This window comes from Tyto alba, unplaced genomic scaffold (genome assembly GCF_018691265.1).
Source record: "Tyto alba isolate M040663 unplaced genomic scaffold, T.alba_DEE_v4.0 Super-Scaffold_26, whole genome shotgun sequence".
NCBI lineage: Eukaryota > Metazoa > Chordata > Aves > Strigiformes > Tytonidae > Tyto > Tyto alba.
The window spans coordinates 15,125,096-15,137,785 of NW_024881300.1; the positions used below are offsets into that span (position 1 = coordinate 15,125,096).

Genomic DNA, 12,690 nt, shown 5'->3' on the forward strand with positions numbered 1-12,690 from the left:
ATTCCATGCCATTTTCTTAGTAAACCCAAGCACAAAGAGTGCAATAGAAGGTTAAGAATGATTTGTCTTTCATTGTTCTCAGCTTAACATTTTTTTTGTCTTTACTTGGATAGTCCCCTTTCTGATGCATTTTACTTTTCCTTTTTTGTCTTATTAGAAGTTTTTATTCATGTAATGTACTGACAGACACATAAGGGATCAAAAAGGAAAAATAATTTATGTCAGTTCTGTCCCGTGTTGTGGAACGGCAATACAGCACTCACTAGTTTTTTTCCACTGTTGGACCATTTATGAAAAAAACTTTCATAGATAGGCAGAGCAGTAGTAAAAAAACCCAACCCTGTGGTTAATCTTCTAACAGTAATAACCTTCTGTGTTTCCAGATATTTTCTGTTTAATGTTTGACCAGGAACACCACAAAATGTTTTTTTGGTACCTTCTCTTCCTAAGATACATGGTGATATTTGTCTTCTGCAGTTGTCATCTTTCTTCCCACTAATTATACTACAGTCTTAAAATGTTTTATGCTTATGTCCATGTAAAGTACTGTAAAATGTTAGATAAAAAGTGTTTTTCCCCTAACAAAATAAGATTATGCTTTTTCTTAAAAGAATATTGTTTCTCTGTCCATTTCATTTACTTACCCTAATGAATTCAGGATTTTCTAAAGTCTAAGGCACCATTATATATTGCAAAAGCCAATTTATATTCCTTAAGAGGCCATCCTAAAAGAACTGGACAAATGGAAAATTACCTATTTAAACATTAATTCAGTTTCTCTGAAACCTAGTCTTGAAATTCTACTTTTTTTCCTTCATTAGCAAACAGATAGTTAACATATTAGTTGAGTAGGCAACTTTTGGCTATAGCCATTTACTGCTTTAAATGTTTGTTGCTAAAAGCTTCATAAATAAATAACATGTTCAAGCTAGATGTCAGTACATAACTACATTAAGAGCTGTTTCATCCACTTCCTCATCACCTGTTTTAAAATTTAGGACTTGTCAGCTTTGTCCCCAGTCATTTTACTGAAGCTCCTTACCTAAATCTTATTACTAATGTTTCTGCAGTGCTGTTTTCTGTCATCCTAACTATGTTTTCTCTCCATTGTCATCACTTTTAGCACCATTCCTGGGATAGATCTTAAACACCAAGGATGTAATACTGTAAAGGTTTTGTTCACATTCTAAGTGGAAGTTGTGCTCAACATTAAACAGGGAAAAAAAAATACTAAGAAAGTTGTAGGTACTTTTCTTACAAATCATAATTCCATACTTTTAAGTACTTATGGTTCTAGGTGAGGATGTGAGTCTTGGAACTTTTAAAATCATATTAGCAGTCCTGAATGTAACTTCTGTTTGATAAGACAGTCTTATATTGGATTTAAATTGCCTTTTGTGAAGATGAGTACTACTTAACATATATAAACAAGCAAGAAATATCTCCTAACCTTTCATTTTATATTGTAATTATTTTGGAGCTACAATAAATAACAGGATTTTTTCCTCATACAAAAAAATCATTGAATTAATAACGAAGTAGAAATTCCTATAAGGTAACGTGACATCTGTGAGTGGGATAGGAAATGCAGCTGTTTAAAAACCCGTCAAGCTTTTGGAAATTAAGTCCTTTGTTATAATTCTGATAAATTCAGAACGTACATATATACATAAATGCACACATAAATTATTTTCAGAAAGAAGCATTTCTGTCATAAAATACTTGTAATACACCTGAGTTTCAGAGTAGCAGTAAAAGAATAGTAATAAATCACCACACTAACCTTTTGCTGAGACAATTAGCAGGATTGGCATGACTCATTATATAACATGAGATAATTATTTTTTATTAGAGGCAGGGGATTTTAATGCAAAGCAAGAATAATGTCGCAGCTGAATGGATGGACTCAGAATGTACCTGTGCCTAGTACAGAAGTTCCAGTGTATGCAGTGATTTTTAAATATTATTTTTTAAAAGTATGTATATGAGGAAAATTGTACACACATCTACTGATAGCTTTTTGTTTTCCAGCCTTCTTTCACTACAGATTGGGAAAAATGTCATTTCCTATTTCATCTCAAATTAGAGCTGGCAGTTTTTTGCCATGATTTGTTTCTTGCAGGTTTTTACAAATACAAAATTCACAGACCTCCTCTCGTATTGGCCTTTCAACATTTCAGAATCAGTAGAGAAGATGTGGTTATGTTCCTATTTCCACTTTGCAGAGGATTTCTTTGAACTATTACTGTCAGAGATTTGACCCCATATCCCTCTTTATCTTGTTCATAATGGTTGTAAATAAACAAATACCTAATATCCTTCTCAGATGCACAGAGGGAAGAAAACAGTCCATAATATTTCTTCATTTTATATGTATATATATACACACATGCATATTAACAGATACATGCAGAGTGAAAATCACAGGGCTCATGGCTTCATTGACCCACAGGCAGAAATCCCATTATCTTTGAGGAGCTCCAGGATTTCACCCTAGAAATGTAAGTGCCCCAAACTTATTTTATTTTTACTTGCATGCTTTGCCTCATTAATTGATAGTATAACACACTGTAACAAAAACCAGAAACCACCTTTTGCTCTGACATCAGAGACCCAGACATTGTGTTCAAATGTGTAACAAATAACAATGCAAATTTAATCTCCTTCCAGTTCTCAGAGACAGTTCTGGAAGAAGCATACAAAATGCCTTTGAGCCTATCCACAGTTTTCAAGCTGAGCTAGCCATGGTAAAATAGACAGCATGAAGAATTTTAGTTTGAAACAGACTCACTTAATGTTACCTACTTGTTTGAAATATATACTGTTAGTGTTATACTCAAGTGCTATACCCATCTATTTTTGTATTTTTACTAGAGAAAATGTGATTATCATAGTAATTGTGACATTAAACCGTTAAAATGCATGTACTATTTCAACTTCTATAATCATGTGAAAGGGTGTTTTATTTGAGTCACAGCAGATTCAAAACTCACCATGTAAACAGCCTGGGATAGACCTTTATGTTCCAAGGCTTTTTTTCCATAGTTACTTTAATATTAAAAAAACAAACAAACAAACAAAAAAAAAAAAAAAAAAAAACCCAAAAACCACACTCTTTGGGATATGTCCACCTCAATTCCACCCACACATCCAGCAGAATTTCAAAACAGCAAACAAATTGGATTTGCATTAAAAAAAAAAAAACCATACTTTAAAAGCCCTGATGGAATGCAACACAGCTATAGAATAATTTATGGAGAAGGGAGAAGATACCATGCTCTTCAGATGTGTTTGAGTAGCTAATTATTAGTTATCTGTAAACTTGGAAAACAGTTTTTATTTGAAATTATTTAACTTTATGAAATTATATATTTAAATAACATCAAAAGTAGCCCTTCTCATGTCCATTTTTTTCTCATCAGTATTAATATCTGAATATTTGTGTACTGATCAAAGCTACAGATAGCACTCTTCTGTAGGGAATTCGTGCAGTTTCGCTAACAGCATCAGGCATTTATCTATACCGTATGTTAGACAAATAGAAAAATGCTGCTGTATTTCTATTTCTTCCCCAAAGGTAGCCATTTTAAAGATTTATTCTCCACCACCCACTCATTTTCTTATATTCATACCAAAAAAACACTTCTTTTTTCTTCTTCCTACTGTGTTCAACCTAACCAGTATCAATACACTTATACCATAAACTCTCAAGAAGCAGTATAAGATGGATAGAGAGCACCTTAGTTAAGAGAAAAACAAGCCTTAAATATCCAAATATTAATATCAAGCCTTAATTATTTAGAGGGAAAAGTTAGAAAAAGTACCTTTTTACTTTCATCTAAATAGTCTCCCTAGAAGAAAAAAAGGATTCTGAAAGCTTCATAAATAATAATATCATTTTTGTGCATAATTTCTACATAGTAATTGCTACTGCAAATGCTAATTAGTCACATTATTAGAACAGTTGCCTATTTTCTTCTTAAAGTTATGGTGAGCATACCCATTAGCTACATACATAAGCACTATGTATTTGGCATATCACATACAATTCAGGGAAAAATATTACACTTGTACCTTAGTACAGGATTCATTACATACTGTGGTGGGTTGACCTTGGCAGGCTGTCATGTGTCCACCCAGCTGCTCTTAACTCCCGCACCTCAACAAGACAGGAGGAAAACATAAGACAAAAAAGCTTGCAGGTCAAGCTAAAGACAGGGAGAGCACTTACAATTATCTTCACAGGCAAAACAGACTCGGGGATAATTAATGTTATTTAATACTAATTAAACTAGATTTGGTTAGTGAGAAAGAGCATAAAACCAAAACATATCCCCCCCTTCTCCTTTTCCCAGGCTTGATTTCACTCCTTCACTCCCAGTTCCTCAAGTCCCCACCAAGTACCATAGGAGGATGACAAATAGGGGCTACAGTCACTCTGGGACAGCTACTCCCAGCCACACCTTCCTCCTCATACTTTTCCCCTACTCCAGTATGGGTCCCTCTGTGCACAGCAGTCCTTCAGGATAAACCTGATCCAGTATAGACTCTCCAGAAAACATCCATTTGCTCTAATACAGGACCCTCCAGGAACTGCAGTGTAGACATCTGCTCTAAGAAGCCTTTCCCCAGGCTGTAGGGAAACATCTCACTACAATAACCCTCTCTAGAGGCTGCTGGGGAATCACTGCTCCAGCCCTGCAAACATCCTCCCTTCTCTACTAACCCTTGGTCCTTATAAAACTCCTCCTTCAGTGCCTAAGTACTGCTTCCCCTTTCTTAAATACCTCTTCCCAGAGGTACCACCAGCTTTGCTAATTGGCTCAGCTGTGACAGTCCCATTACCGAACCAACTTGGACCAGCTGCATCCAGCTCAGGGCAACCCTGATTTCTCCTCACAGAGAACACCCTGCAGCTCCCCCTACTAAAACCTTGCCTGGTAAACCCAGAGCATATACGTATTAATTGTCCATATGCTTCAGCTGAAGCCAAACTCACAGCTGGAGTAGATTAATGTAGCTGCAGTCAAAGCTATAAAGCTGTGCTAGAAGGGGTTTGTAGAGGTTTTGCTGCTGTGATAGGTGAAAGCAACATCAGGGTGGTGGTCTTCAGTCTCAGGCAAGATGTGGGAGTATGTTGCATAGCCTTGCTACTACCTTCAGAGTTGCAGGTATGATGAAAATAACATTTGTTTGCTTTTAAGCTAATTAGAAGCTCAAGGTGCTGTGACTTTTCTAGAGAGTGTAGGAAGGTGTTATTTCTCCTGGAAACATTAGGTTTTTTGAAATCTTTTTGGGAAGCTGAAAGTTTCGCTGGTACATCGAGTCCAATCGTCTGGAGCTTAAAGGTTTTTGGAGGGTTATAACTTGTGGGATTAAGAGAAAAAAGAACCCTGTCTTTCAGCCTTGTGTAACTATTGATTTCAGTCTGTGTTGGTGCTGGTCTTTCCTGGTGTAAATGTGATTAATTGGGAGAAGTAGGGTTTGGTTTATAAGTAGTAATTAATGACTTTATGAATTCATATGCTTTTAAATTAAAAAGAGTTTGAAAACAACCTTGTATTGTTATGTTTTGTTAAATGATATTCCTGTAGTAATATTTTTACGTGAATGCTGATTTCACTTTGAATATCCAAAGCAAGGACTAGTAGCTAGGTTTCAGTAGTAAGTAGATTATGGTGTAGGAAAACTTTGTTATGCAATTTCTCACCCCAGGAGTGGCATGGACTGCCATGTAATGAATGAATAAATGCATGAAATATATACTTCTTTGGTTTCAGAAGAAAATATACTTTGTTGATAAATTGTTAGGACTAAAATTATCTCTATTTTATTCTTTCAATTAGATGTTTTTAATTCTGTGTAACAATGCTGTCTTCCATAAAACATTTGCTTTGCTACTTCTCTCCCTTCCCCCTTAACAAAATTTCTCATCAGTGTCCTTAGTTGCCTCATGACATCACTGTGTTACTGTTGTGGACTTTCACACACTCCTATAGACAGCATGGCTCATAAAGCTTAATGAGAGTAAGTTCATTAAATTAATCCTAGTAATTAACAAACTTGCTGCTTACTCCTCAATTGTCTAATCTGTGACAGTCTTGGCAATTGTCTTCCAGTGGAAGCCAAACTTGCATACAAAAAGCCCATGAAAGTGAAAAGTATATTAATCTTCATTAGAATTAGATTATTGAATTTAAAATCTATGGCTGATACTGGTTTTTCACTTTGAAAAAGTAACCAATAAGAGGAGAGTTCACTAAAGTAGCTTTTATTTCTATGCACCTGTGTCTAAAATATATTTTAGGTACAGGAAATTTCCTTAAATTGAGACTGATTCATCAGAATGCACCTTTGGTCTCTACAGGAAAACCAAGTGGAGGATGTGGATAAATAAATGTGTTCTAAAAATCCAAAACCAAATGATCAGTGCTTTCTGATAATGTCATTATCTTAATAGTTGTTTTCAGTATTAAATAAAAATTTCAGTAAGAATAAGATTAATCTTTTTTATAAAGTAGTGTAACGAATAGGTATGAATTTGTTACACCAGCATGCTATTCTTAATTACAGAGACTGAGTAGGAAGACTTTGAAAGTGCTTCTATCTTAATTTTTAACCAATTGACTTTAGTGAACTTATATTTGTTTATATTCCTCTATCTGAAACTGGAGTTGGGACAGTTGAAGCTTTATTGTTGCATTATTATTATTGTTGAAAGGTTCTATTGCTGAGATTAATGTTATTCTTTGTTAGAATTAACTGTGTGCTGACACAGCACACAGTTTTTCTTAAGAAAAACTTAAGAGCCTCTTTTCTCTTGCTAAAATTTAAAAAAAAAAAAAAAGTGCTATTTCAAATATTTAATTTAGATTTCTGAAACATATAAGGTTTTGCAACGAGCAACTGTTCTAAGGCTTCATAGTTTTTACTTGAAGCAGTAAATAAAAGGTAAATGCATTCCAAGGGAAAGGTATGGTGTATCTACTCTGTGCATGCCAAAAGAACCAAAACCTTAAGACAGCTTCAAGCTAGTTCTAGTACATAACTGTGGAGGCTGTAGTTCAGAAGAGTGTTTGATCTCCTATGGTCTAAGATATCCCTCTGGTCAGTTGGGGTCAACTGTCCCAGCTGTGTCTCCTCCCAACTTCTTGTGCACCCCCAGTCTACTCACTGGTAGGGTCAGAAAAGGCCTCAACTCTGTGTTAGCCCTGCTCACAGCAGTAACTAAAACATCCCTGAATTACCAACACTGTTTCCAGCACAAATCCAAAACACAGCCCCATCCTAGCTACTGTGAAGAAAATTAACTCTACCGTAGCCAAAATCAGCACATTCTTCACCCCTTATGCCATACCATTTACATAATGCTCAGGTTCCACACTATCCAATACATCCTCATTAACCACCACCCCTCTTCCCATCCTTTGATACAATACACAGGTATCGTTGCCCTAGCCTATGGACCACCCCTGTAAAATGTCCTCAATGTCCACTGAGTTAATTTAGTCCACGACTTTGGAATCCATCTGTTACAGTAGTCACTCAGGAGAGGTGGTGTGTTACATGGAGTTACTGGGCACCAAAGGCAGCTCAGGTTGGGTCACTGCTGCACTTGCACTGCTTCATGTAAGGTGTGTCCTCCATTGTTTTAAGTGGTTCATGGTATAGTAATTCCTATAATATGCAACTCAAATCCCAGTTTACAACAGTTGAAAGGTATTTCCATTACAGTTGCCACTCTGGCCCCTTTGGACCAGTCCATAGGGTTTTGTTGGAGAATGGCTCAGAGACAAGGGTCCTGAGCCCACCGAGCAATTGTATGATCAGAGCCTGCTCTAGCTGCTGATGCTGGGCCCCACTAGAGTTTGCCTGCAGCTGCTCGCAGCTGCTGATACCTGAGGAATGTCAAGGACACTTCAGCCTTGTGTACCATGGTGTGTCGAAAACAGGTTAAGGGGAATTAGGAATAGTGGTCTGAGAAACCCAGTGTTATGATAACGGTGGTCTGAGAAACATTGTGTTACGGTACTGTTGTGTATCGCGAACAAGTCAAGAGGAATTAGAAATAGTAGCATGAGAAACTTAGTGTTATGAGAAGCTTGTGCTGTAAGCTAACTGCAAGTAGGTGGGCTGTGAGAATACGACCCTTAGAGCTTAAGCCAATCAGCTAGTGACTAGTAGGCATAATTAGTAGAAAGATTATAAAAGGCTGTAATGAAAATCAATAAATGGAAGCACACTTTATCACTCATACTGAGTCGGCTACGTTCTTCCTCCTTGGCCTGAGTCCTTGGCTCGCCCAGCCCGGCAGGGTTTAACATCACAATTAACTCCTCCCCTTGCCTCTGCTCTGGCTTGGACTTATCCATAGCCTGCAGTCCCCGAGAGGTGCACCTGCTTCAAGTGAAGCCTTATCTATGTGCCACAGTCTCTCCAGGCATATATCTGCCACAGCACAGGCTTATCCACAGTCACTTTGAGGTGCACCTGCTCTCCAGTGTGATCTTATCCATGGGCCACAATGCCTTCAGAGATACAGCTGCTCCAGTTTGGTCTTGCCCACAGCTGTGGTCCCTTCAGGAGTAAACCTGCACCAGTATGGCCTTACTCATGGCTGCAGTCCCTCCAGGGGTGTACCCGCTCTGCCAACGGCTTATCCATGGCCACATGCTTTGAGGTGCTCCATCATGACCTCCTACACAGCCACTGAGGCTTCAAGGTGTACCTGCTGCATCATGGACTTATCCACAGCCACAGATACCTTGAGGTGTACCTTCTCCAGCATGGACTTACCCTTGGGCCACAATCCCTTCAGAGGTATGCCTGCTGGGGCAGGGACATAACCACGAACACAGATACTTTGAGATGTACGTGCTCTGGCAGGGGCTTATCTACAGCCACAGACACTTCAGGGTGTCCTGCTCCCACTCACCCACAGGTCACAGTCCCTTTGATTCAAGTTCACACTGGCATTCCAGCCTGTCTGTTACAGCAGCAATGCCCTAGCCAACTGCCAGCCCAGGCACATGGCCATTGCTGTTAGCAAAATGTTCCCAGGCACAGCAGAGCAAGATGATCAGCAGCACAGCGAGTGGTGAAAGCAAAAAGCAGCCACTAATGAGAGCACAAGACTCTAATTTACAGTAAGGCAGGCGAATCCCATGGCAAGCACAGAGGCCTGCCAATTAATAGATAAACAGCAATAATGGCTCTAAATTTGATCTAGCACGTTCCAATCAAATCTGTTGTTATCTTGAACCCTTTGGGTCCCATGTTGGGTGCCAAAAAGGACTATTGTGCTTTAATCCCACCTGGCAACTGAGCAGTACTCAGCTGCTTGCTCACTCCCCCCACCTCTCCAGTGGGATGGGGAGAGAATCAGAAGGGTAAAAGTGACAAAGCTTATGGGTTGAGATAAAGACACTTTAATAGGGAAAGCAAAAGCCGTGCACACAAGCAAAGCAGAACAAGGAATCATTCACCCCTTCCCATGGGCAGGCGGGTGCTCAGCTGTCCCCAGGACAGCCGGGCTCCGTCACATGTAACAGTCACTTGGGAAGGGAAACGCCATCGCTCCAACATCCCCCCCTTCCTCCTCCTCCCCCAGCTGTACTCGCTGAGCACGACGTCCTGGGGGCTGGGGGATCCCTGGGGTCAGTTGGGGTCGGCTGTCCCGGCTGTGGCCCCTCACAGCTTCTTGTGCACCCCCAGCCCACTCGCCGGTGGGGTGACTCTGTGTAAGCCCTGTTCAGCAGGAACTAAAACATCCCTGAATTATCACCATTGTTTCCAGCACAAATCCAAAACACAGCTCCTTACTAGCTACTCTGAAGAGAATTAAATCTAGCACGCCATGTAGCAATTATACATTCATGGAAGAAGAAAGCAGTAGGGAGTATGAGTGCGTTAGCCATGACTGCACTGTTGGAGGAGTTAACGATGCAGAGGCATAGGATACCCTTTTCAGAGCAGTTGTGATGATTGCAGTTTGTATGGACACATGGTACTTAAAAAAAATTTTTTTTAGCTTTACATTGTTAAATAGAATTCAGCTTAAAAATAACTTTTTCAAAGATTATGTTTCTAAATGCAAGCTGTCTGACCAATAGCTTGGTTCCAAAATGAGAAAATTGCTTTAACTGCAGAATAAACAAGGGTAAGAAGATTTGTCTTTTTATAGAGTAACAGAAGAGTTATGATGATATCTACTGTTGCATATGTCAATTTATTTTTCATTTTGCTGATGGGTGACTGATTAGTTATTTTAATTCTTTTGACTATCCTAGCATTCTTATAATTAGTTATTTTTATAGATGTTTGTCCATGGAATAGATTCATGGGGCTTTTAGTTGGGCAAAATCTTCAGAAGTGGTTGTATCTGCCTAGATTCTCAACAGCTTTATGGGTTCACAAATCAGTGGTATGAATGTGAAGGGAAAGAGTGGTTTTCTTTTTTATCCTGGTTTAATTCAGCTTTCCTAAGGTGATTCTGTTAACGATGATTTAACTCAAACTAGGATGCTTGTTTCTAAAGCAGACTGTTTTTCTGTTTAAAGGTGAACAGGAGGGAATGCTCCAAGGCAGAGAAGGACTGAAAGTATCAAGTATCATGTATCAGGCTAAAAAAAAAAAAAAAAAAAAAAAAAAAAGTTCTAGGAAGAACCATTGTTTCCTGAAATCGCTGAAAATATATAATGCACCAAAAATATCTGAAACATTTAACCGAAGTGCTTCTTTTTTCACAAACAAAGTTTGTAAAGCCCTACAGCCTGACTTTTTCTTGTCTGGAACTGTTAGTCTGCGAGAACCAAAAATATGGTGAAAACTGTTGCATTATGAGATCTTATGCTTCCATCTGTTTTTTATGGTTTTTGATTTCACTAGCTGAGAAGCATCATACCTTTCCAATTTCCTTGATTAGCTGCCGTTAGAAGGTTTTGAATGTGTGTGTCTTTTTAATCTTACATAATTGACTTTAGGCAAAATGTTTATTTTTAGTGTTTGAGTAACTGAGATCAGAATTATTCTTCCATTGTTAACACTCATCCAGGTGCTTTCTTTCATTTAAAATAATGAAGTGGTTCAAGCAAAAACCATGAAAACATTTGCATGTGAACATGTACTGCATTTCTGATTTCCTGCTTTTAAACAAACGGGAGCAACAATGAAATGTAGAGAATTTGAAATCTTTGTTCAAATTTTGTTGTTAAGATTCACCTTGGTGGTTTTGAGTTTGTTCCTAGGCATAATATAGAGATTAGAAAAAACCCTGCAAATTTGCAGTTTCTAAGAATCACAAAATTATTAATAGTTATTTTAATTAATAAGTGCTGAAGAAAAACAAGGAATAGTAAGCATAAGGGTAAATGAGAATGCATCAGTAGTGAAAGCATTTCAGACCCAACCTAAATTATTTCAATAGTAGAAATCTGATAAAAGACTGTGTAAGATTTCCAAGTAACTTTTCAAATTGATGTAATTTAAATAATTTGAATCTGATAGGTATAAATTATGTATCAAAAGCTAGATCATTAACTTTTTTTTTTAATGCAAATAAGGAAATTGCTGAAGGGACAATAGAAAGTATAGTACTTAATGTTACTTGGTGAAATATGTTATCACGCTTGAGTAGTATCATGTTTGGGGAGCAAAAGAAATAATAAAAGAAATTTCAGTATCCTTAGTAGTGAAATTCCTTCTCAAAAGGATGACTGTGGATTAAGATTCTAAATGTTGTAAGTGGAAGTGTCTGCAATCTTGTCCTTAGTTCTCTCCATGTACAACCTGGATTACAGTCAAGGGAACAAAGAAAAATTAGCTATGCACATTGGGAATATAAATTGGTGCTCACAACAGTCAAGCCAGATAAAACTATAAACTTGAGATATTTTTAATTAGAATGCAAGAATTAACTTGCCAGTATAGGGGTATATTGAATTTTGTTGTGAACACTGTGCAGAAATAAAAGAACCACTACAAAAGGCTAGTATTTAGGAGAGCAGAGCAACGCTGTATCTACTCTAAAAAATGAACCATTTGTGTTTCCCTTAACCTTATTTTTTTGGTGAATATTATGTTTTGAAACAAGTGATACATTAATACCCGATGAATTAAAAATAGTAATTTTCTGTTAAATAGAAGAGTGAAATTAATATCCGACTTTTAATCTGGATGATCAGTTAAGACTAAGTAATTAAAATCATAGTTAGAATAAGTCATTTACTCTAGAATGAATTCTGTAACTAATAACAGATTTTTTCTGAAGCCATTCTTTTCTTCATTGAAATCTGGGGAGACTGTTTAAATCCACTTACAAATATGTTCATTGCTATGTACGTTTATCCTTGTAAAAAGTTCATACTTTGTGTAAATTCACAAACAATATTCCTGCTCTCATTTAAGTGGCAGATCTTGTAGTCCAGGGAATAGAAATGGAGGCTTCAGAATTACTTTTCCTGTAATCATTTAGTCATCATTCTGAACAAGTTTGGTTTGGTTTTGGTTTTTGGTGTTTTTTATTTTTTAATTTAAAACCCCACATCTTTTAATGTAATTCATTTACCTGCTATGAAGGAAAAATATATGAATTGTATTTTCAAGACAAAAGTATTATTTACTGAAATAATTGTGCATATTACTCTTCATCTACAATAAGTATATGTTTAATAAGCCTGAAATGCAACAGGT

At 37.3% G+C, this 12,690-nt stretch overlaps 1 protein-coding gene across 12 annotated transcripts in view; it reads left to right on the plus strand.

The window, feature by feature from the left end:
* The window catches only part of CDH8 (cadherin 8), a 241,265-nt gene that overhangs the window by 24,966 nt on the left and 203,609 nt on the right, over positions 1 to 12,690 (plus strand). For 8 of the 12 annotated variants that reach the window (XR_004406766.2, XM_032990672.2, XM_032990667.2 and 5 more), the window contains exon 1: positions 4,984 to 5,171. The exons of 3 other annotated variants lie outside the window; for them this stretch is intronic. The gene's annotated coding sequence lies outside the window, so the exon portion shown is untranslated. Of the gene's footprint in view, positions 1 to 4,983; positions 5,172 to 12,690 lie in introns of those variants that run through there. One more of the 12 variants, XM_032990679.2, reaches the window with a different exon arrangement.